Source organism: Cyphomyrmex costatus, unplaced genomic scaffold, assembly GCF_001594065.2.
Source record: "Cyphomyrmex costatus isolate MS0001 unplaced genomic scaffold, Ccosl1.0 scaffold4, whole genome shotgun sequence".
Lineage (NCBI taxonomy): Eukaryota > Metazoa > Arthropoda > Insecta > Hymenoptera > Formicidae > Cyphomyrmex > Cyphomyrmex costatus.
This window is the reverse complement of record NW_017278207.1, coordinates 478,134-501,518: the sequence shown is the minus strand read 5'-3', so window position 1 is coordinate 501,518 and position 23,385 is coordinate 478,134.

Below are 23,385 nucleotides of genomic sequence, written 5' to 3'. Positions count from 1 at the left end.
TAGAAAAAGATAGAGGAAGGAGGAAAGAGAGAGAAGGAAAGAGAATTTGGCCTGCGGGAGGACTTACTCTAAGCCCACGCCAATTGCATCCCGTTTTTTACGCCCGCTTGTTTCGACGTGCCTTTACGGTCGCCCAACCATTTTCTTCCGCCCTCATCCTTCCGTTTCTCCTCAGAACGCTACTTTAATTTTTCGCCGTCTTGCCTGAATTTCTTCTCCGAGCCTCTGTACCACTCATTGTCACTTTACAACCATTTGTTTTCTTGCCACCTCTATACGCTTTTGCGATTTATTGCAATAAGTGGTTAGAAACTAATGAGTTATTCACGTTGAGTTATTGATAAGGTGCAAATGAATTTAGTTGCTGTTTTTAATATTTCTCTAACACTTAGTTCAATACATATCCGTTTTATATTTTGTAGAATAAGAAAAAATTGTTTTAGAAATATTTCTTTTATTCTGCGCATAAATTTGTTGAAAGATTAAAATATAAGCTAGTATCATCAATAAGATATTAACAAGATAATTTTTTTATAAAAGTGTTTTGTTAATATTAGCGTCATTCTATAATATCGTCGACATATAGAGATTTGTTTATTACGAACTAGGCAAGCAAATGTGGCTGATCCGGCCGGGCAGCCTCTCTCATCATTAAATGCATGCTACCAGCTTGCTATTCATGTTAATTAAATCAGTCGATGTACGAGTATATATTACAAATATACAAGTATACGAGCACTAACCTCTGTATCTATTTGAACATAATTCTGAAACTCGGAATACCTGAAACTGTAAGTAGAGACCGTCGTTTAATTTGTCCTTTGGTCCAATGAATAGAAGTTATCGCCGTGTTCTTAATCCGAGAATGTTTCGGACGCAATGGGAAATTTGTGTTAATAATACCGAATTTCTCAATGGAATACGTATAAGAAAAAGTTTCCAAACGCGTATTAAATTTGACTCAAATTTGTAATAGTTTATTATATACTAAATATATACATTATTATGATCGTTATTTATTTCGAAACTAATCAATTCACCTACAGAAATGGATTAATTTACATTTTGACAGGAAGTTAAAAATGAAATGTTATTTAATTTAAGAGGTGAGTTACATTGTTTCTTTAATATCTAACAGTGTAATAATGTGAATAATGCGATTTTGATTAACGCCATAAAATATATCATTAGTGTTCTACAGTAAATGTATCGGATCAATTAACGGCGTGAAAAGGAAGAACACTTTTAACAGCACCGTGATTGCACCGCGTGGGAAGATCACTTCCTGATGGGTTTCTGATGACAGACAAGGTTTCTATCGCAAGGCCAGAACGCTCGTAGCTTCGCAAGACAACGCGCGGAGAACAAAGGCAAAAGGCGCGGCGGAATCGTCGAAACGGGAGACTCCAGCGGAGCCTGGAAATAATGAAAGGGTGTTTATCCAGAATTAGGTCCGATCCCCGTTTCTGGTCCAACTCCCGTGGTACCACCATAGTCCATCACTCGCTCATTCAGACAAATTAGCCCGGTAGCGGCTCTTTGTAGTCGTACAATTCAAAGCGCGTGTTACTTTTACTCGCTCACATTCGTGTTGGCAGAGCTCTTCAACACTTCATTTGGACAGACCTCGGTGCCTCGCCAGAAGAATATAAAGGACCCATCCCTTTACCTCTCATAGCAGAGTATATTTCTTGTTCGTCCTTTTTCCTCCCTTTCCGTGTGAGCTCACGACCATTCATCTCGAATTATCATCCGTGTGCGAGCTTTTGCATGAAAGTTCGTTCTTCTCGATCGTTTGCGCGTAAAAAGAAATGAAATAAGATTGCGGCAACAGGACTCTCCTTCTGACGTTGGAATGCCTCACAGCGTATCGTGGAATCTTTCTATTATACATATATAAAAGAATTGGAAGATTGGATATCAAGTAATAATAACCTTAGTGTTTTAGAAGATACTGAGAAGACATTCCTATAATCATATAGATAAGTAAACAACTAAAAATAACTGTTATGTTGACATTACGGCCAATATCGCTTTGCTACATTTTTTTCTTGCAGCTTAATCGTGGCGTGCTTTTCTTTCCCTTGACTTCATATATTGATTTATAATATTCTGTATTTCTCTTTTGCGCGATAAAAAAAATATTCTTGTTTTTTAAAGTTCCTGAAAGTTAAATGTAAAAATCATAAAACTACACTGTTGGAAAAATACAGCAGAATGGAGAAAAATGTAACATTACCATAAATAATCGTTAGTTATATAATCGCGCTATTATTATAAAAGACAAATTTTCTATATATACGTAGGAAATTACGAATGGAAGTCGATTATTCAGCGACTGCTTCCACTGGAAAGTTATCGTTTCTGCAATTACAAGAGACTCTGCAAATTCTATGCTTACCCTACAGTTACGTCTAAGATTGGAGGTGTAATTACAAATTGTATTCTCGCATGAGTACATGTTATATCCCACAGCGATTCATGGAATTCGTGCGCTACTGATAACGTCAAATTAATACAATGCCTTAATTATATCGTCGCAATGGTGTTCGTTGTCGCAGCGGTAACTGCAGCATTATTCTGATATATCAAAATTGTTAGGTGCATAAAGGTATCAACTAATTTCCGCATTAATGCCTTTAAACTTAATATTTGCATATTTAGCAATACATATCTGCAATTTTCGTATAATGTACACATAATTGCAGCACATAAACAAAGAATTATTGCGATGGAAATGCATTCTAGAACAGAACATAAAGATGTTTTTAATAACGGCAAATTTTATGAAAATTTCCCGAACACAAATTAAATGTGACAGCTGCTAGTGATATTATTTTGTGTTATTATTTAACATCAATGGTATCGTTATTTTTATAATATCTGAACACATCTGGACGTTCTCATGCGTATGCATTCTTTTATTTTGCTTTTGTGTAATATTTCGAATGAAATCCAATATATTCTATATACAATTTAATAAAAATATGATTCTTATTAGAACATCCCGTTTGTACGATATTTGTTATTTTGATAAAGAAAATATAATAGGAAAATGTTCGCTTGGCTAAGAAAAACAAGTGGCGGGAGATATATTTACAACTGATCGCACTTTATTGACCTGTAATGTTCCTTCTCGTTGTTTATTGATTTTTCCAAGTTTTAGCACACGCTACGCCATTCGGTTTATTGATGACCATGCTTATTTGGCCGTGTGCCTAACGGTCAGGAAATTTCTAAATAGATCCGTAAACACCATAAAGCGCGGGTTCCGCTCGATGCCAACCAAGTGGACTGCGTCGATCCATTAATCTTGAGAATTAAAAGAAAATTAATTACAGTTGTTGCAACTTGAGTGGGCTCTGCTGATGGATGATGAGAAACGGCGAGATGTCAGCCGGCGGAAGAAGAGCAGAGAAATGGGAGAGGGATCAAGATGAAGCGAACTGACATTTCGCCTCGTGCATTCCGTGGAACTTCCTTCAGATCTTAAACATTTATTTTCACCGACATAATAAACATGGGGGTGTTTGTTTATTATATGTTATACATTTCTGATATTCTATTTTTATTTAAATAATAATTACTAAATATTCATTTTTTACAGTCTTGAAAGGGGTTTTTGCACCAATCTGACATAGATTTTCTTAACACATAAATTCAGTATAATTACTTGATCTAACAAAAGATTTTAGTTGCTTAGACTTATTTTCCGCTCTATATATCCTGAGTTATTCCTGTGTTATTTTTTTATACTTATTATAATAAAAAGTATACAATAGTATTGTGTTAGTATATTTATTTTACTGTATTACAATTATGAGATTTTCCTATTTAACATTATTTTTTACTCAGCAAAACTTACAGGATTTCATTACTTTTACCAATATGTAAAATATTTTTATACACTTCTCGTTTCTTTCAAAGTTAATTCTCTATAAATGGATGTTATTTATTTGTATGACAAGAATTCTTTGATTTTCTATTATAACACATGTTTATTACCTTGTGATGTTCTCCCTGGTGCAACTGACCGAATATTTATTAAGGAACGTGTGAAGAGACGACGATGGCGTTTCTGTCAGATAGGAATCGACGAACCTGTTAAAGCGAACACGGATCTATCCGCTTTGATGGGATATCCCTCTTCTGTTCAGCCTTATTCGCTTTCTCTTTCTATGTTCGCCGGGACAGGTTAAATATTCAGTTCCGGCGGGTTAAGGATTCAGGAAGGGTGCGGCCCTCGATGTCGCTCGCCTCGCGTTACGTTCCGTATAAAGGAACACGAAAATCCGTTCCTCGTGAATTACAGCGACGGCTTGTCCCATCCGTTATCCGAGCCACCCCCGTTTCCCGGTAATTAACTATCAATTCGTTGGAGATCGGAACTCGGCACAATTATATTTCGGGCTGTGGAGCTATTTTTTCGTATATGTAGTATCGTTTATAGACTTTTGTGCTCGTTTAAAAATCTGTAAATTTAAAGAGATCAAATTACATTACAACGAAATTGAAATCAAATAGAACAATTTTCTTCTAAAGATAAAGATACATATTCTTTTATGCATATACGGTTCTGCAGCTACACAAATTGTTCTAAACGCCTGTTATACATATAACTCTGCTGTGGCAAGAGGTGGCCCATAGTGCCCCGATGTGTCTAATATAAAGACGGTGAAATGTATAACATAGAAGTTAACAATAAATGATTACCTGCACTGCAGAGAAAATTTGGAAAGATGTGTAGAATTACGTATGTAACTCGTAATAAGTATATTATACTTTGTAGAAACAACGTACAAGAAATTTTGACAGGTAAAATAATCACTTTTCTACCACGAAATTTTTTAACAGTATGTGTACGGAAAAATAACGGAAGTGGATCACCGTCATCTAGATACGTAGTATGGGCAACTAAATAACAATCATGTGATATCAACTGCATCAACCTAAATATTCTGGAATTGCCTAAACAGTTAATGACCCATGGTACTCTGTGACCCATGGAGTCCCGGTCTCCCCTACTTCAAATGTACAATTTGTATGCCAATAATAATTATTACAATAGTTTTTGTGTTTTTGTTCGTTTTAGATAATATTTGTTTCAATTATGTATATATGTGTAATGGCATATAGTTAATAATATTCACTATTATTAAATTATCCTCAAAACTTTTTATAGAATATGAATTTTTTTTACTATTTATATTTAGTATATGTATATTTAATACGAATAGGTGAATCAAGAAAACGGAGATATCGTAGAAGGACGTTTAAATATTCCTCTCATTTCTTATTCAGAGTATATTTCATCCCTTCGTTCATTCATTCGTTTGCTCCTCCGTACATATACATATTCTTTGGATAGAATCGATTTCAAACACACACACATACATACAACTCTACTGCTTCTTATATAAAAAGAAGAATAAAGAAAGAAGACTAGAGACTACCCTCCTTAACGCACTGAAAAATCGGGAAGATTTGTGCGACGCACATCTGCATTTTAATTATTCTGAATAATTTCCTGCATAATCTTTATCCTGCAAACTTGATAGGGTTAGTTCTTCCACCAACTTTTTTTTTTTTAATTATGTTACAGAGTAATAATACCTAATATTTTAGATTTTTTTAAATGCATTTTAATTTTCTATTTATATATCTAATTTTACTTCGAATTACTTTTTGTATATTAATAAAGTACAATAAACAATTTTTCTTTTTAATGTTATAAATAATTTGATAATACATAATAGCAATGTACATACAATTATGTACAATATAACTATTATACACATAAAAAGACGTTTATAATTACAAAAAAATTGATTAAAAATTATATAAATGTCGAATAAGGACTATTAATTAATCTCAACGTGTTTTATAAAATTTTTGCTTTTACATGGAAAATTTCATCTTTTTTATTAACCAGATGCATTTATCACGGTCTAAAGGATGGATGAGACTCCATGATGCGACCCTACTGTCGCCACGTTATTTTTTCCCTTCGCTGAATATTTGTCTCTATCCAGCAAAGAAAGGGTTGGTAAGCGGATCGCACCGGAAGGGTGTCAGCCGCTTATTAAAAAACCCTTTAGTCTTAGACGCAGCGTGATTTTATCTTTTTCTCCTGCTTTTACGGACAATGCACAATCATTAAAACTCACTATAGAAAATTATTCTGAAAGCTGAAGTGTATTGTTAAGAAAAGTGATTCGTAAGGAAATCTTATGCATTTTTTATAGAAAAATGCGTTAATGTACGTATGATATACATATATATAATTTTTAACACACACACACACACACACACACACACATACACACACACATATTGTACATACATATACAATTCGGATTTAAAAAAATTTTAGAAAGGAGATTTCAAAATATAATGTCGTTTTATTTAAAATTTCTTACTATTTTTACATTATCGTGTTAAAATATTTTTTAAACAATTTGAAATATTTACAAACGCGTAATTTTTAATCATGAATTTCAGAAATATAACAGCTCAACGACATAAAAGTAATATTGTGTTTAAAAAAAATATTATATAGTAAATTATTCTTTATAATATTGCAGCGTGTTGTAAATAGAATTTATTATTTTTTATTGAAATAAAATTTTATTTTTTATTGTAAATAAAATTTGTTATTTTTGATTGACAAATATAATAATGTTATTCAATTAATTTTTATAAATTATTATAAAAATTATTAAAAAATTGAGAAACTATTTAAAAAGTTATTTGTAGTGATCTCATGTATGAGTTTCTCCCTCGTCTACATTCTTTATACTTTGATCGCAGGCTAAATCTTAATTTGTAAATGACAATTTTTATAAAGAATGTAGAAAAAATTATGAGAAAGGACACCTTGTAAAATCGTCTTTTGAGACACATACATCGATTAGTACAAGAGTGTCATTATCCGTAAGACTGAATGTGGCCATGCTTAGCCTTCGTCCGTTCTTCGGCGACCTCGATGGCTTCCGCATCCGGATATTCCAAGGATGGCTTAATCCTGAAGGACCTAGTAGAGGGCATTAGGGACGGTGAGCAAGTACAGAAGGGATGAGGTACTAGCTGACGGTAGGTGTGTCCCGCGAAGTAGGTATCTATTAAGGAGCGTAGCAGAGGAGCGGGTTGTTCGAGCTAAAACTTGTACCTACCTACTCCGAGGAACTTTGTGTGAAATGCGCCTCGAGCACATCCTGCCGCGTCTCCTTCATCCTGTCTTCCATATTAACGGTCGTACCATCCTCCACCGTACTTCACCGTCACCTTCATCTTACTTCTCACCCACTCCCAGTACCGTCTTCCTCTTCGTTTTCCCGTGACTCCTATACCACTCGATGCGGGAAAGGTCTTCGTGAGCGGTCGTGCAGTTCGCGATTTTAACGACCGCAGTACATTACATGTATGCTCGCGGAATAGATGTAAATTGTTGAATATCCTGGTTACGTGGCAATCAACGCGAAGTTTAAGTAACAATTAATTAAATGCAACCAATTAGGCATTTTATGACGCTCTGAGTATAAAGGGATATAGTAGGGAATGTTTAAGCGTTTAATTTTGCATCGTACGTGTGCTAATATCTGTATATATTAAAGAGAGTATGAATAGGAATGAAAACGTGTTACAATTACAGATCACGCAAAGGTGAATAGAAAGTTAATCATCTCAATTGCAAATATGTTTATTGCAATCGTAATATTGATGTGACGGTAATAGAAATATAAAAATAATATTAATTATTTGAAAAAATATATAAACATCACATTTTTGCACACGGTTATTTTAAGTCTGTGATTTGACGTACAAAATTGCAATGCACACCGTGATGTATCTAATTGTATGTGTAAACGAGGGAATCCGTAAATTTCGTATGCCGATCGCGAAGGGCGGTTGGACAACAGCCTAATTCCTGAAGTTCGGAGTAATTCACGGGCAGGAACGACAGCCAGATTGTTGGTAGATGGGCGAGGTTTGTCGAGATCAAACAATCAGCTCTGCCGAGTCGAGCGAAAGATTATTTCTGGCAGCCACCCGCAAAAATTAAACCGCTTGCCCTCCGGCCGCCAATTTCACCCCGCTTAGCACTGTTCAGCCACCCACAACTTGTCTTCGAAAGGAGAGTCCACGGTCACTTCGCTTGACCGAGTTAGCTAACAGTTTGTGTCGCTGATGGAATAATGGTCCATTTGGGATGCACGTGCTACCGCAGTACCCTCCTTTCACCACGCCGCTCGCTGTCGCACGTATTTACATGTAATCTCGTACAATTAATATTTATGTCCCTTCTACCTAGCTATGTTCCACTTTGCAGCTGCTCAAAACTGCGTTTGAGCATATGCATATTTTTAAATCCTACAAAATTCAATTTCACAATATTTACAAAGATATAATATATTCAAGAAAAAATTGTTATTTATTATTACAGTCTATAACGGATCGTAATTTGATTAGTAAAACTGTTTAGTACATTATTATGTATAATATTATACTTAGATGTCTGATTTATGTGATTTATGTGACATTTGATTATATTAAAGTATTGTATATGTAAAAAGGAAATTACACGATTTTTTTAAATATAATTAGTTTCTGCACTTGTTTATTATAATTTTATGTATTTAATCCTAATCGATATTTGTGGGTTTAGTAAACTCAAATATTTTTTCTTCGAGTACGTTATGTGAAAATTTGTTAATAGCAAACATTTTTTACAATCTTACATCATGTTAAGTTATATAATCTTATACCTCGTATTTTTACTTTCAAAATGAAAAAGATTGCAAATATTAGTTAAAGAAATTTTGGAACAAATATACTAATTAAGTTCAATATATAATTGTTAAAAAAAATTAATATAACATATATTTTATTAAAAAAAAATCGTTATAAAAATTCTCTTTAACGGGTGATTATATCGCCGTAATCTATGGCAATGCCACAGCGATATTGAGTAATAAGGGTATCGTATGCCGAGTGTGAGGTGTAGCGAGCATCAACGGTTGAATCTCTCGACGGAAGAGCTGCTGCAAAAGGGAGTTCAAGGACCGAACCCGGGCGCTTTTATGCGCCGTGGCCGTAAATACTTCAACACTGACGCGTGCAATATTAAAGGTGCAAAAGCTGTATGTACGGCCATCATTCGAGTACTCGACGAGCGGACGGGCGGGGATGCGTCCGAGGGCGCTTATACACGTGAAACATCCCCCTCACGTGTGTGCACGTGCACGCGGGTACACGGGCGCAACTCGAAGATTTATGTTGCTTATCTTCGCGTACGAAAGGCGCGGACGTTTACGGGCGTACGAGAAATCATTTACTCTGGCATCGATTTCCTCGCGTCTGACGCGCTTTCCTGCCATTCGGCTTTAACGATTCATTTGCAACGCTCGGCGGCGCGGCTCGCTCGACGTGTAGCGGCTCTTATTTTGCGAAACGGCGAGAGAGGCTCGCATGGATGCGCTCTCGGCGAATGAACGACAAAACGACGCCGCGCTTTTTCGCGCGCCTGAAAATACAGACTGTACAGAATTATTAGGAAAACCGGACGGCTTTATTTCTTTTTCCTTGATTCGTAGTGCTCCGACTTCCGTGACTCGCTATGCAGAGTACAATCGTGCACGCTGATTTACGAGCGTGAGTAAGGACAAGCTGCGGAGATTATTTTTTTAGGCAGCCACTTTCGAGGTGAATTATTGTTCTTCGTGCTACGTCGAGGATTCTACGGTAATCTTGATCGCGCCAGGCGTCGTATAGCCAGTTTGTATACTTATTTTCGCTGGTTATCTCGTTGTTGATACTCCTACGTAGAAGCGGAACCGTAATGAATATTTGATGCGTGTTTGCGTCGTATATCATTTACGTTGCAAAGCTGTGATATTAATATTTTAAAATAGTCACCATTTCACGATAAATTTTACAATTACTAGACCTTCATCGAAAATTGAATATCTCTCTAATCTATGTTGAACGCAAGTAGATATCTGTAAACTTAGACGGAAGCATTATGATATCAGATGAGATCGTTTTGATAATTTAAATCTATCTATAATAATAGCAGATAGTAAAGATGGCTAAAGAAGTTTAAATTCATGATAATATTCTATAAATACAATTATCGATTTTAAACGAAAGCGATTGTTGTTTCAATTGTTTCTAAGTTACGTATACTTTAATTTAAAAACAATCAGTAAATAATTATCTTGTATAATAATATAATATAATGTAATACGTTTTATTAAAATAATTACAAATTACTTTTAATCTACGTAGTTAAATACTGCTAACATTAAGTAAAATTATATATTTAAAAAAATATTTTTATGACTTTGAAGCTACAAAGAACTTCCCGTATCTTTCACTTAAAATAATTTTCCCGTATACATGTATCTCCCCCTCACCCCCTCCCCACAAACATGCACATTTTTATTTTTCCATAATTTCTAAGAGATGGTCTTATCCAGAAAAGAGTTATATCCATCAAGATTTGTGGAACATTAATCTTCCAAATAGAATTTCTCACAGAGTTACATAAAACTTCTTTAACAGCATTTTTCTTCAAGCTGTTCCACGTATATGCATGTCCGTTTGCCTATGTAATGCGAAAACGCGTTATTCAGTGTCACGTAAACATACATTTTTCGAATTTTGCACGAGATTAGTGAAATCATCCTTTAATAACATGCAAATTACATCGGAACTCATCGGAAATGTTTTACAAATAGAAGAGAAGCTTAAACATTTATTGGATTTTCCGCTGACAGTTGCATCTTTCACAAAATTACACGTGTATTATTTCCAAAAAAAAATAAATAATCCTTGAAAATCGTTAATCTTTGTAATCTACACGTATTTACAAATGACACTGTATTTTATCGCATTATTGTATCCATCTAATGTTCTTACAAATATCTATATGAAAAGATTTATGGATGATAAATTTCTTAGACTTCGGCAAATTCAACATGGGATATCCGTACAAGACGTTTCAGATACTATATATATGTGTATATGTCATACTATAGAGTCTGCCAGGGTTTCTTAACGGAAGCACAAGAAAGCAGTAGCATTTGCCAAATTCTCCGTTTGCTTCTTGGTACGTAACTTCGCGTAAATGATCATCGCAATATATCAGTGCCGTCTTTCCTTTTGCTCAATAATACGGACATTAAGCACAATATATTTTAGTATAATGTTTACATATCGTAATATTAATACGTAGATATGTTTAATATATGCGTATTAACTTATTCGTGGGATAATTGCAACAATAACTGAAGCATATTGTACATTGCTAAGTTATATTTAATTTCTGTAAAGAGATATATATTTCTTAGATCATTTTTTTATTATTTCTTGTGTTAGTTAATATTATTTCTGCTTATTCGTTTTCATTCTTGTATAATATCTGCATTAATCATGTAAATATGTAAATATTGATTCTTTTTTTTTCTATGGTTATTAATAAACACGCTTCTTTCGCCGCATATAAAATCTACGTCTACTAGCATTTCTGATACAGAAACCACGATGTACGGCTGGTACAGTTGAAACGACAAACTATGTTTGCTTTGCAAATATCACTGTGACGGCAAATATCCATTAATCAAAATATACTGTGTAAATAACAAACAATTAATCCTCCGATAACTAGTAATATATTAATGTATCAACTAATAACACATGAAAAAATCTAAGATATCTACGTAATCATTTATTTTATCGTATATGTGAATTCTTTACTCGTATAGGCAGTTTATATTTTATATATTATTATATAAACAATATATTTTGTCAAAATATAATCATATTTTTCTCTATGTATTGACGTAATTCTGATCTTTATGTTTATATCATTTTTTTATTTCAAAAAACGAACAATTTATTCAAATACATAATAATATATTTTTTAATTAAAGTAAAATTATATGTACGTAAAAAAATACCTCGTCAAATTAAGTCTTTTTATTTTTAAAACGTATGAAGAAAAAGGCACAAGTCAAAATGTTAAAAAATTAAGTGCAATACTTCAATTTTTTTGTTTTTTAAACAAACAATTTTTTGGAATACGATCTAAGTGTAAACAATTAATTGACCTAAACAATTAGTTTGTTATATTAGAATTTCATCTTTATAAATATCTTTATTTAAAGAGTCAATTGTTTATTTATTTTAATGTTTGACATATTTTGGTAAAGCATTGAAAATGTGCGCTAAAATTTACATAATCTAGTAATTTTTTAACGATTTAATACAGCAAGGACATCAAAGACACACTAAGCAAAGATCAAACAAAATCATCTCGAGCATCTTCTGTGAAGGTATAATAACCAAAATTCATTTTTCCTTTACTTTGATCTTAAAAGGTGCGCCTCTGAAGTTTATCACACTTTTAAAACGTGTAGTGAAAATAAGCAACTGCATACGATATGTGCTGTGGTTTGGTCTTTCTACTGAAATTTTCTACATACAAAAAAGTACACTCGCAAAAAAAAGCTTTTTCGCTTACACGTTTGTATAAACATTTTTATAAGTTTATTGAGAAAGATGGATCTTAAAAATATTTCAACTAATCTTTCATGTCAATCTTTCTTTACTATGTTTTACTATACAATTTTATTAACATCTTTTATATTTAAAATTAAGGAAAAAGATGTCTTACTTATTATTTTAAATTAAATAATATAATAGATAATTTTTATTATGAGTGTGTGTGTGTGTGATATTATAATAATAAAATTCCTTCTTATAAAGATAAGAATTTGATTAATTCATCGCAAATTCCGATAATACGAATTCGTAACATGATATTAACGATTGCGTTCGCATGTAGCGAGTGCGAAGAAAGCGACCATTACGCTTCGTTTCACGACTCATTTGTCTCATGACGAGTACGTATTTCGTCGCAGAATTCGTATAATATAAATGGTAGGACATCGCTTTAACCGAATAGCTTTATTTATTCATTTCTATCGTAACACAAGCGGACGCATGCATCGTGTCAGGCAAAAATGGAAGAAGGTATGAGCGTATACTGTGAGGAGAAAGAGATGGTTGGGGATGGTAAGGATGCAAAGATGCGACAACAACGAGACTGGATACAGAGGACGGATGCGATATATCTACGACGAGTCGACTTGATTAATTGTATATTTATGTATCAGCCCACTTAACCGAGCCGGTAGCTTTCTTCGCAAGCCCCGACCTGCCTTTCGTGGACCCGGGTCTTTGTGCGACGTGGAGTTTCGCCTTGTCTTAACGTTGAAATAATGCAGGCGAAATAAGGTCGGCTAAAATGTTTAGAGAACTAAGCGCGGCACCGGACCTTAAATCACCGCGCGACGACGTCTCCCTTTTCTCTCCCGCTCGCTCACAACCTTTTCCATCTTCCTCTGCCATCGCCACTTCTCTCTGCTTCTCTTTCTCTAGCTCGCTCGCTATCTCCCTTGTCCCCTGCTCTTCTTTGTTTCTGCACACAACCATCTCGTTCCACCATGCCATCCCTCCCAACCTCGAGACCGATTCGAACTTTAAAAAGCTTCACGAGTCCCGAGCGTAAACCTCCCTGTTCTTGATTCGTGACGCATTAGCGGCTGGATACAAAAATTAATTAAAGGCGCCGTTCTACGCAGTTGAAACTCTTTCCATCATTATATTGATGTTACATCTATCACTAAAATGTTTTATCTTCTATAATAAATAGAAAACATATATGTATGTACGCGCGCGCATAAAATATATTATTTCAAAATTCTATTGTAATATTTACTATATTATTCAAATTTAAAATAATTGATTTTAGAAATTTAATATTATAACTACATTATAAATCATACATTCATATATATAATTTTAAAACAATTTTTATTAAACATTAATAATATTATTATTACTGTAAAATTATTTCTAAACTTGATTATAATATATGTAATTAAATTAACAATAATAAATAAATTATACGTTTTTCTTTCAAACAAAATTATTAAGATATAAAACATTCAATATAAGAGAAAAAAAACATAATTTTATAACTGTGTATATTTTAAAATTTACCCTAAAAGATCTGTATAAAATGAAGGTTATTGCAATTCATGATAACGTCTTCATGATGAAGTGTGAGAAAAAAGATTTAGGTGCGAAATTTAGGATCATCTTAGGTTTTCTCCAAGTTTCCGACTGGGGTACGTTCGGAAAAGAGATTCCGGAGAAGATTACGAAAACCGTTTTGGAACGAACGGAATCATCGTGCTTCTTGGAGCTCGCGAGGATATCCACGGAGAAAAGGGATTCCACTGTGGACTACTGAGAAGAAGGTACTAGATTGCAGCGTGGCACGCGTCGCTTAGCGCGAATTCCAGAACGGACGAAGAACGAAGGGAAGTGAGTCGGATAGCAAACGAATCGTTTAGGATTCCACGCGGTATCTTTCAACTTTCTCATTCAGTCTCTGCTGCTTCTCTCGAGAAAACAGTCTTGTCGCGCTTGCAGGATTTATAAGTCATCCCGTTCTTCGCGTCGTATTATTGAGGACGACGAATTCCGCGAATATCGCCTTTAACGCAATTGCTGCATAGATGAAGATGGCGTAATGAAATTTCATATGATTTTTGCTATAATTTATTTGATTGACTCAAAATTATTAGATAAGCATAAAGATCTAAGATATATGTGCTATAATTGAATAAATATTTCAATATACGCGCGTTTTATATAAAGGTAATTCTATGGAGTACTTAGCTTGTAAAAAGAATAAATAGCAACTAGTCACCTTTGAAGTAGCGGCAAATTTACGTTACCTTTTATAAGTAACGCTTCAAGTTTACTTTATTCTAGCTTTAGCAAACTTCCTTCATCTTGACTTTCATAATTTCCAGATGAGTTAATTACCGTCTACTTGTGTACACTTCTAGCAGATCTTAATTCGCTCTTGATTTACTTGCGCAATTTGATAATACCAAGCAGCAATGTATATGCATGCAAAAATATTTCATTTCATGTGCCATCAATAGTTATGAACTCTTCCACGTGTTAATATTTTCGATTATTGTTATGACTGATTGTAAAGGAATGCTGATCTCTGCCTGCGTTTAACGTGTTATATCTAGAGAAATTGTGAGGTGAATTTTAGAGGAATTTTCACTTACGATTTAATAAATTTACCTATTCAGTTTGATATTGCTAGGGAAGTCTTTATTTCTTATACATTTTTAAATTATACTTCTTGCAAGTGACCTTCAAAAAATTTGGTATTTAATTTAATCAATCGTTTATATAATAAATTTATATTTATCTTCATAATAAAGAAGTTTCTATAAAAATAGTTTAAATATATAATAAAATGCAATAAACAAAATATTTTAAAGAATAACAAGACCATTAAAGAAACTTCGACAAAAAAGGATATTTTTATATAAGCTAATTTATTAAAATTATTTATTATTAATATAATTATTTTTAACAAAATATTGTTTGAGAAAGATATAGGAAAAATTGATAAATTGATATAAATTTTATTGTAATATTAATTTGTATAAATTATATAATTTGATATTCTATTAATCAAAAAACGTATAGGTATATAGTACAATATAAAATCGTTTTATTTACGCTAATGGATATTTCCCGTCATTGCATTTTTCGTTTGTATAATAAATAAGAATACAATTGCGTGCTGAATGTATTATTTACGTTTTCAGAAATATCATTTACCGGCGAGTATTTTATGATGAAATATTTCATGTGGCAGAAGAGTTATCGTAAAACCAGAAGAGCATCTGCACGTTATGGATTACGAATCCACATGCATAGAAATAGCTACAATTTCAAGTTATTAATTATGCGACTCTAACTCGCAGTTAATGGTAATGAATCTGTTATCGTGAATTCTGTACGTAAATTATAAGCAGTGTAGTGTACTTCTGTATTCGGATATTAAAATGTTTTGCAGTGAATATAACAGCTACATGTTAATTATTATATTTGATATGTATTATATGCGTATAATATGTACTTCTAGCTACTACAAATTGTATATTAAACGTTAAGAAAAATTTACAAAGTTACTTTGTGAAAAGCTATAGATTCGATAAATAATATTGTCGACAAATCAATGAGAATGCAATCAGTAAACGGTTAATCGACGATTGCATTAAAACAAATTGTTTAAATTGTAGCAATTTCGGATCCCCGATGGCTAATATCCGGATAATGAAACGAGGTACCTTCGTCTCATCAGACTTAAGGAGGGTGAGAAAACAGAGGGACAGAATAAGGGCGTCAAAGCGAAGAACGCAAAGAAAATGTGAAGTCAGTCGTGACGCAAAGCGACTAATAAAACAATATAAAAATATTAAAAGATAATTTTTGTGAGTAGAAATTTAAAGTGTTAATCATATGTCAGATAATATTACACAAATGTATCATAAGGTAACAATTGGGATAATAAATAATATTAAATACTATAATACAATAAGATTGCATTTAATATAAGCTTTATTCTTTCCATAATGTTAACAATTTTCATGGAGTTATCTATGTATTACTTCATATATATTACGTACTTTATAATCTAGGCCACATAAATGTTTTTAATGCAATAATAAAAATCTGTATTGCTATCTTTTAATTCTTAAACATTTTTATATTTTACATCTCATATTAATTTTAGTTAAGAAACATTATATATATATTTTAATTAATATAAGAAGTAAGAAAGTAAATTTTGAATTTATTGGTGATATAAGTAAAGACTTATAAGTTTGAGTTTTAATATAAATATTTGCAAGTCTAATATTTCATTAAAAAGGAAGACGATAATTTTTCAGTATCATTGAAATAAGCAAAAAGAACTGTGTCGAAAGCATCATTCATTAAGTGGCAGACAGGAATCGGAATCGTACTTCGAAACTGCATATTGCGAAACGTGGTTGAGGTGAATCTTGTAAGTATACTTGACTTAATTTTCATTCACGAGGCATTCCATGCCGGCAGGAATTTCAAACCATTAAGCACTCGCTATCTTTCGGTGAGTTCGCCTTGCGTAACATAAAGAGAACGTTTATAATCGTGGTCTACGATAGTTAAACGCGATAGTTAGACTCTGTACGCACCCCCTCGCACCCATCTACTTTCTTCTGTGCCTTTACTACCCCCTTTTGAATGAGACTTCCTTCTCAACGGTTCACAACCGAAACCCTCCCACCTCCCAACGCCAAACCGCCTACCAACCTCACCCCTCTTACCGTCCTCGTGTCAGAATTATTCCGTATAATTATATTCGTTTCGGAACGACACCCTCGGGGCTCGAAATTGAAATTAAGCTTTCTTGCTTTTACACGGACTGAAGAGAGAGAGAGAGAGAGGGAAAGAATGAAGGGTAGAAAGAGATGAGCGGATACGAAGATGGAGAGAGATCGTGCAGCAATAGCAGTGGGAGAGATTTCTCTCGCGTCTTCTCCGCGACGAGCCGACTACGGTTTTCTGTAGCCGCGAGCTAAGGCTCCGCTCCTTGCCCTTAGCTCCTGTTTTTCCGCTTGCCCTACCCCCAAATCCGCACGTCTTAATCTTCCCTGGAATTTCGACGCTCTCCCTCCGGCTATGCAAAGGACTTTACCGAGGGGTCGACCGTTCGTCATGCTCTTCTACGTATTCAGAAATAAGATGTCTATATTACGCACCCAATTTTGTATTTTCCGCTGTGAATTTTGATCGTGAGATCAGCGATTTCATAGACTTATCCGTAGTTTCGCGAGCATATTATCCGAGCCATGCAAAGCTACGTTAAATCAATGTGTGATATATAATTAAACTTTATATTGCATCCCCACAAGAAAAGTGACCCAAGTAAAAAAATGTTAAATTTTCGGGAAAGTATTTAAAAAAGTTAAGTACTTTAAAATTAATTACTTATTACGGCAGTATTAAATGTAAGTTAACTTAGAGTTAATCATGAATCGCTTACCTCAAGTGTTCTAAAATAATAATAGATAATTATATTGATTTTGTTACCCCTACTTTGATTTGTATCACAATTATCTATTTCAATTCTTTTCTTTTTTTTCTTCATTTAAATTTATTTTATATTATACTTTTGCTGATTAAAGATCAGTGTATTTGTATTTAGAACACAATTCGAAATAACACTATTTTTGAAAAATTATGGCTTGTGTTTTCTTTACAGGAGTGGAATATGCATATGTAATAGTACTCTATTCAGTAATTAAAAGATATATATAATTGTTAGTTTATTATTAAAATATATTAATTAGTTCTGTATATTAAGTTCTATATTAAATAATTTTAAATTTTCTGATCTGATCAATTTATCAAGTTTATTGATAAAGGGATTATCTTATTACTTTATATATTCGTCTACTTATTATTAGTAAATCGTATTCATGCTTGAGACTGATCATTGGACTTTGAGGGGTGAACAAATATACTCAAATAGTTTCCAAACTTTTTACTGTAGTAATTTTCTTATTCTTCTTTCGACAGTCTTCTCCTTTGATTGCCTCGCTTCTTTCGCTCGGCTTCTAGCAAAACACGTTTAAGCTCGCAATTATTTAAGGTAGTTCACGGTTTCGTACTGCAAAACAAGACCGCGGAGACAGAAACTAGTAGCGGGAAACTGGCGACTGTTGCTGTTACTTCTTGCTGATCCTATTTTATCGTGGTATATTGTTGCATGCTGTACTAATGTCATGCGGTTATGAAGGATAGAATGCCATAACTTTGAGCACGCTTTAACGGTACCTTAAACTCGTTACTTACTTTACTTATTATGATGATTTTAATATAATAATAGAATCACTAAAATTATATAAATTGATAATATAAATTACATACAAGAGTTTTTCCTTCTATTAAAACCTGTACAACTATAACATGTAACTTGTCTTATTACGGAATGCGGAAATTAATAATGCTCAATTTGTAGAATAATATTCGCATACTCATTTTACAGAATAATTATAGTAATAAATATATAATTTGTGAAACAATTTGTATACTCATTATGTCGTAATAATTAATTAATTAATAATTAATATATACATAACATAAAATAATATCTGTTCTTCGTAATTGTTTCACATTCATGTGACTTACACTTTTATTATCCACAATTATAATTAACTAGAAATTATGAAAGTTGTACACAAGGGATTATTATTGAATGCAAAAGAGGTTTTTACTTCTCGTTGCATATTGACTAAATGGTGAGATTTGTAGCGTTAGCATAGGTTGCAATTTGTTTTCAATGAACGCGACTATGGCGATCGTGGCATCCCCCAACACAGTTTCCTGCTGATCAGCAGAAATTAGCATAGCCAATTTATGTTGGTCTATAAATAACATGTTTATCGTTATAATTTATGTGCATCGCGATGTGCCCTATCGACATTTACGCAAAGCGAGTTTTAGGTCAGAAAAAAGATGAATGTATTTTATCCCACGTTGTAAAAGCATATATAATAATATTTTAACCAAATTTCATATCTAGAACTTTAAATCTAGATTTTCAAAAATCTACTGAATTATTTAAAGACACTCTGTTAAGCAATTTTCAAAAGCACATTTTTCCGATTTTTCTTATTTTTATTAAAATGCGAAATCTATTTGTTAATGTCTTTTTCAATGTCTTTGTTGATTTAAAAAGGGGGGGGGGTAATCAAAGATGTTAATATCTATATTAAAATTGTTAAAATATAGCTACTTTAATGAAATCGTAAAATATATAGCACAAATTCGCATCAGCAACAAATCAGGAATGAAGATAAAATCGCAATATATTACTGTTATTCACCGCATGCATCAGCAACTGATAAAATCAAACGTTGATAAGATTTTACGCATAAATCCCATATATCAATTCAATATATGTTAACATGTTATACAGATTTGACAACATTGTGCAAGTTATTAAATTTCATGTGTCATTTGATTAATGTACGTTTTTATAAAGATTCCTAGGCGAAAAGTGTACTACACATTCGCGCATATAATATTGTATTCGCAATATCAACTTATTCACGTATTGCTATTAATACAAATACATATTCAGTATGTTAATCAGTAACATGTCTGCAAAATTCTCCTGAGAGTGGAGATAAAATATGTGTTTCATCAGAAAGTTCATAAATGGAGGCGTATGAGCTCTATACTCCTTTATGGCGGACCTATAGAAAGTTATACTATATACGTAGGTACGTTGTCAAGTTAGAACGCTCTCGTCCGGAAAGCGATCTGTCGTATCTATCAGGAATATGCCGTGAGACCACGTATAATGGCCGAAAAGACCTGTTTAACTGCAAAATTGTCCCGCGGTCTCTCGTGGAATTGCGTTTACGCACAATCGATGCATCTCCATCCCTCAGCTCGCTGTCGCCTCTGCGTGTTCGTAATTGCACACGCAACAACGGTGTACGTGAGTGCGTTTGGAAAATACAAGTGAGTGAGCGAGAGAGAGAGAGAGAGAGAGAGTGAGAGGGGCAAGAGGAAGAGAGGCTAGATATAGGATGCGTGGACCGAGCTTTCTCTCACGTGCGAGTGCGAGCGATGCAAGCGAAATAGGAGCGTACGATATGCAGCCATTTGCATACATATAGGGTCATTATAAATATACCGACTCCCTACAGCCGAGCCGTGTCTCTCGATCGTCCAGCCCATCAGGAGCAGAGGCCGCTCGCGAACTGTCCGATTGCTCCGCTTATCCGTTATTGCGCCCGTCGCCTTTGCTGTCACCACCTCCGCGCTTCGGGACGCTTCCCAAGTCTCGACGGTCGTTACGGCTCTGAACAAGCGTTTTTCATGGATATTATAGTGGCTGCGGTACTTCCCTGCGCGAACACATCCGACGAGATTGCACGGCACACTGGCTGAAGTGTTAATTACGGCGTTATCGCCGTCAGAAGCCACGTTTGTTTGTTGTGCATTTCTTGGTGAATTTCACGGCGACATCGTTGCGAAATATGGGTGATATTCCCGGAAAATATCCAATGGACGACTCTTAAATATAGGTACAAATTATAGAGATTAATTATAAGAGATTATTAAATTTGGCTTCTTTAATTATGTGATTATACATATATATATATATATATATATATTATAATTGCTGACTTTTATTCCTAACAATTCAAATATTTTGTATTTGTGACAAGTTAGATTCCTATCCCAAATAAAAAGTTTCACAGACGGAGACAAGTCGAGTTCCACAATGTATATACCTACAAAATATTTAGCATTCTCTATTATATTGTTGGCAATGTATCGATTGTGATAGAAAGAGTTAGAAGTACCTTGGCAATGCAGAAGTGTAAACACACGTGTTGCCGTGCGGCGGACGCACGCACGCGATACGTCGCCCTCGATTATCTGCAGCTCGGCAAAGGCTCGATAAGGGTATTCCATGCAAAAGCGATAAGTGGAAATCGCTTTGGTCACCGCGCAGAAAAAAAAAAAAAAAAGAACGAATCAACAAAGCATCGACAAACGGATGTAACGATTGCGCTTGCATGACACGTGAAAGATCTCCTAATGGTGCTGTCTACCTCGGCGTATTATCGCGGCCTTTGGGAGACGCGGAAAAATATCTTGACGCCGAGCGACCATAATCTCGCAACGGCTGCGTTATAACGCGGACGATGCTACGAGCGGGCTGCTTGCACGGGTGCATCCTATTAACATATTCACCAGCAACGAGTAGTAAACTCTTTTCTCCGCGTACGCGGGCACGAAACGGCGCTATAAATGGTACGTTGATGGGTTTGCGCCGAGCGCGTCAACGCTTGCGCCCCCCGAGTTAGGGGTAGATGCGCATTACAAATGCTAATGGGGAGCGCATAGTAGATGTTCCGCATAGAATACATTACCGTCTCGTTCCTCAGTCATTAGCCACGAAAATACGAAATTTCCTGGGCGCAGTGTGTATACCGGTATCTATCGTGCTCGCGAGCCTGCTAGTTGATGACGACCCAATGGAAGACCGCCGACCGCGGGTGCTTTGAATTATAGATGAGTCGCGAATCGCATTTAAAGTCTTTACAATTGTCGACTTTGCCTTCGTTGATCCGCATCACTATATTCCTCATTTGCTTCTTAATGGGGTAATGAAAATTTGATTAGATAGAGTATTTTGATAAAGGAAATATGTTTTACGTCCTATGTTTTTATTTATAAAACGTACCTTTATATATATATATAATAAAGAGCTAGTCAAATAATAAATTTTTAATAAAGAAAAATTTTACACAGAAAAACAAGTTCTTCTAATCACTTTTGTATCTACCTATTGATGTGAAAAATATTTTAAGAACTTTTTGTAAGTAGTAGTAAAAAAGGTTTTATGATAAGTTGTCTATTCTTTATACATCGCTTTAATAATTACATTGCATAGTGTATATCGTAAATTTGGTGAATAGTTAAGAATATATACATATTATTTTCTTATTATTCTATTATAATTATAGAACAATTATCACATTCATAAATAGTTAATTAATGTTCCATTAAAAAAATATCAGTAATTTGGTAATTTTTTTAGTTTTCAAAAGCGAAATTTTCAGCAGCGTATAAACGCTGTGAGATTACTGAGGGTGGTCTGATGGGAATTTATTGATGAATTAATTACAAGCATGTGCGTGATTCCTTCTACGACGATAACCGCCAGCAATTTTTAATTAACACGTACGACAAAGGGAGCCAAATGACCAGTACTGATCGATTCATCGGAGCGCTAACCATATTCCTTTGGTTATACTTTTCTCTTAGCAAACTAACGCAAAAGAGAAAAATATTCATATTCCTCCAAAATTTCTACAGCATGACATAAAGGAGACTAGAACCGGTTGTCACAGTTTGTGAATAATAATTTTTAGAAAATTGTGTGTCGAGGTAAAATTTAAAAACTAGGTATATACATTATAACATACGTTATAACGTCCCTCAGATATTAAGAGCAAGAAATATTATTTTTAAATACATCATCGTACAAGTAAGTTATTTAATTTTAATTAAAGCTATGAAAATATGACAATTAGCCCCGTACTCATGGTTGATTGTCATACGTTCCAGGATTAATATAATAGTAATATACACAATTTTTATGAATAAGACGTACAGCAAATACAGTTTTTATTTTAACGTCAATTTTAGAATGGATTAAAAAAAAATAATTATAATGTTGATATAAGTATAATAGTTATTTTATTCATAAAATGCGTAATTTGCTTTTCAGCTTTTGTACTATAGTTTCTATGTAAAAAATGAAAGAACATTGGTGTGTCTATATAAAATATTATATCTATAAACATGTTTTCTTAAAAAGAGCCGATTTAAAGAGATTACAATTGATTACTTCATCCTTTTGGA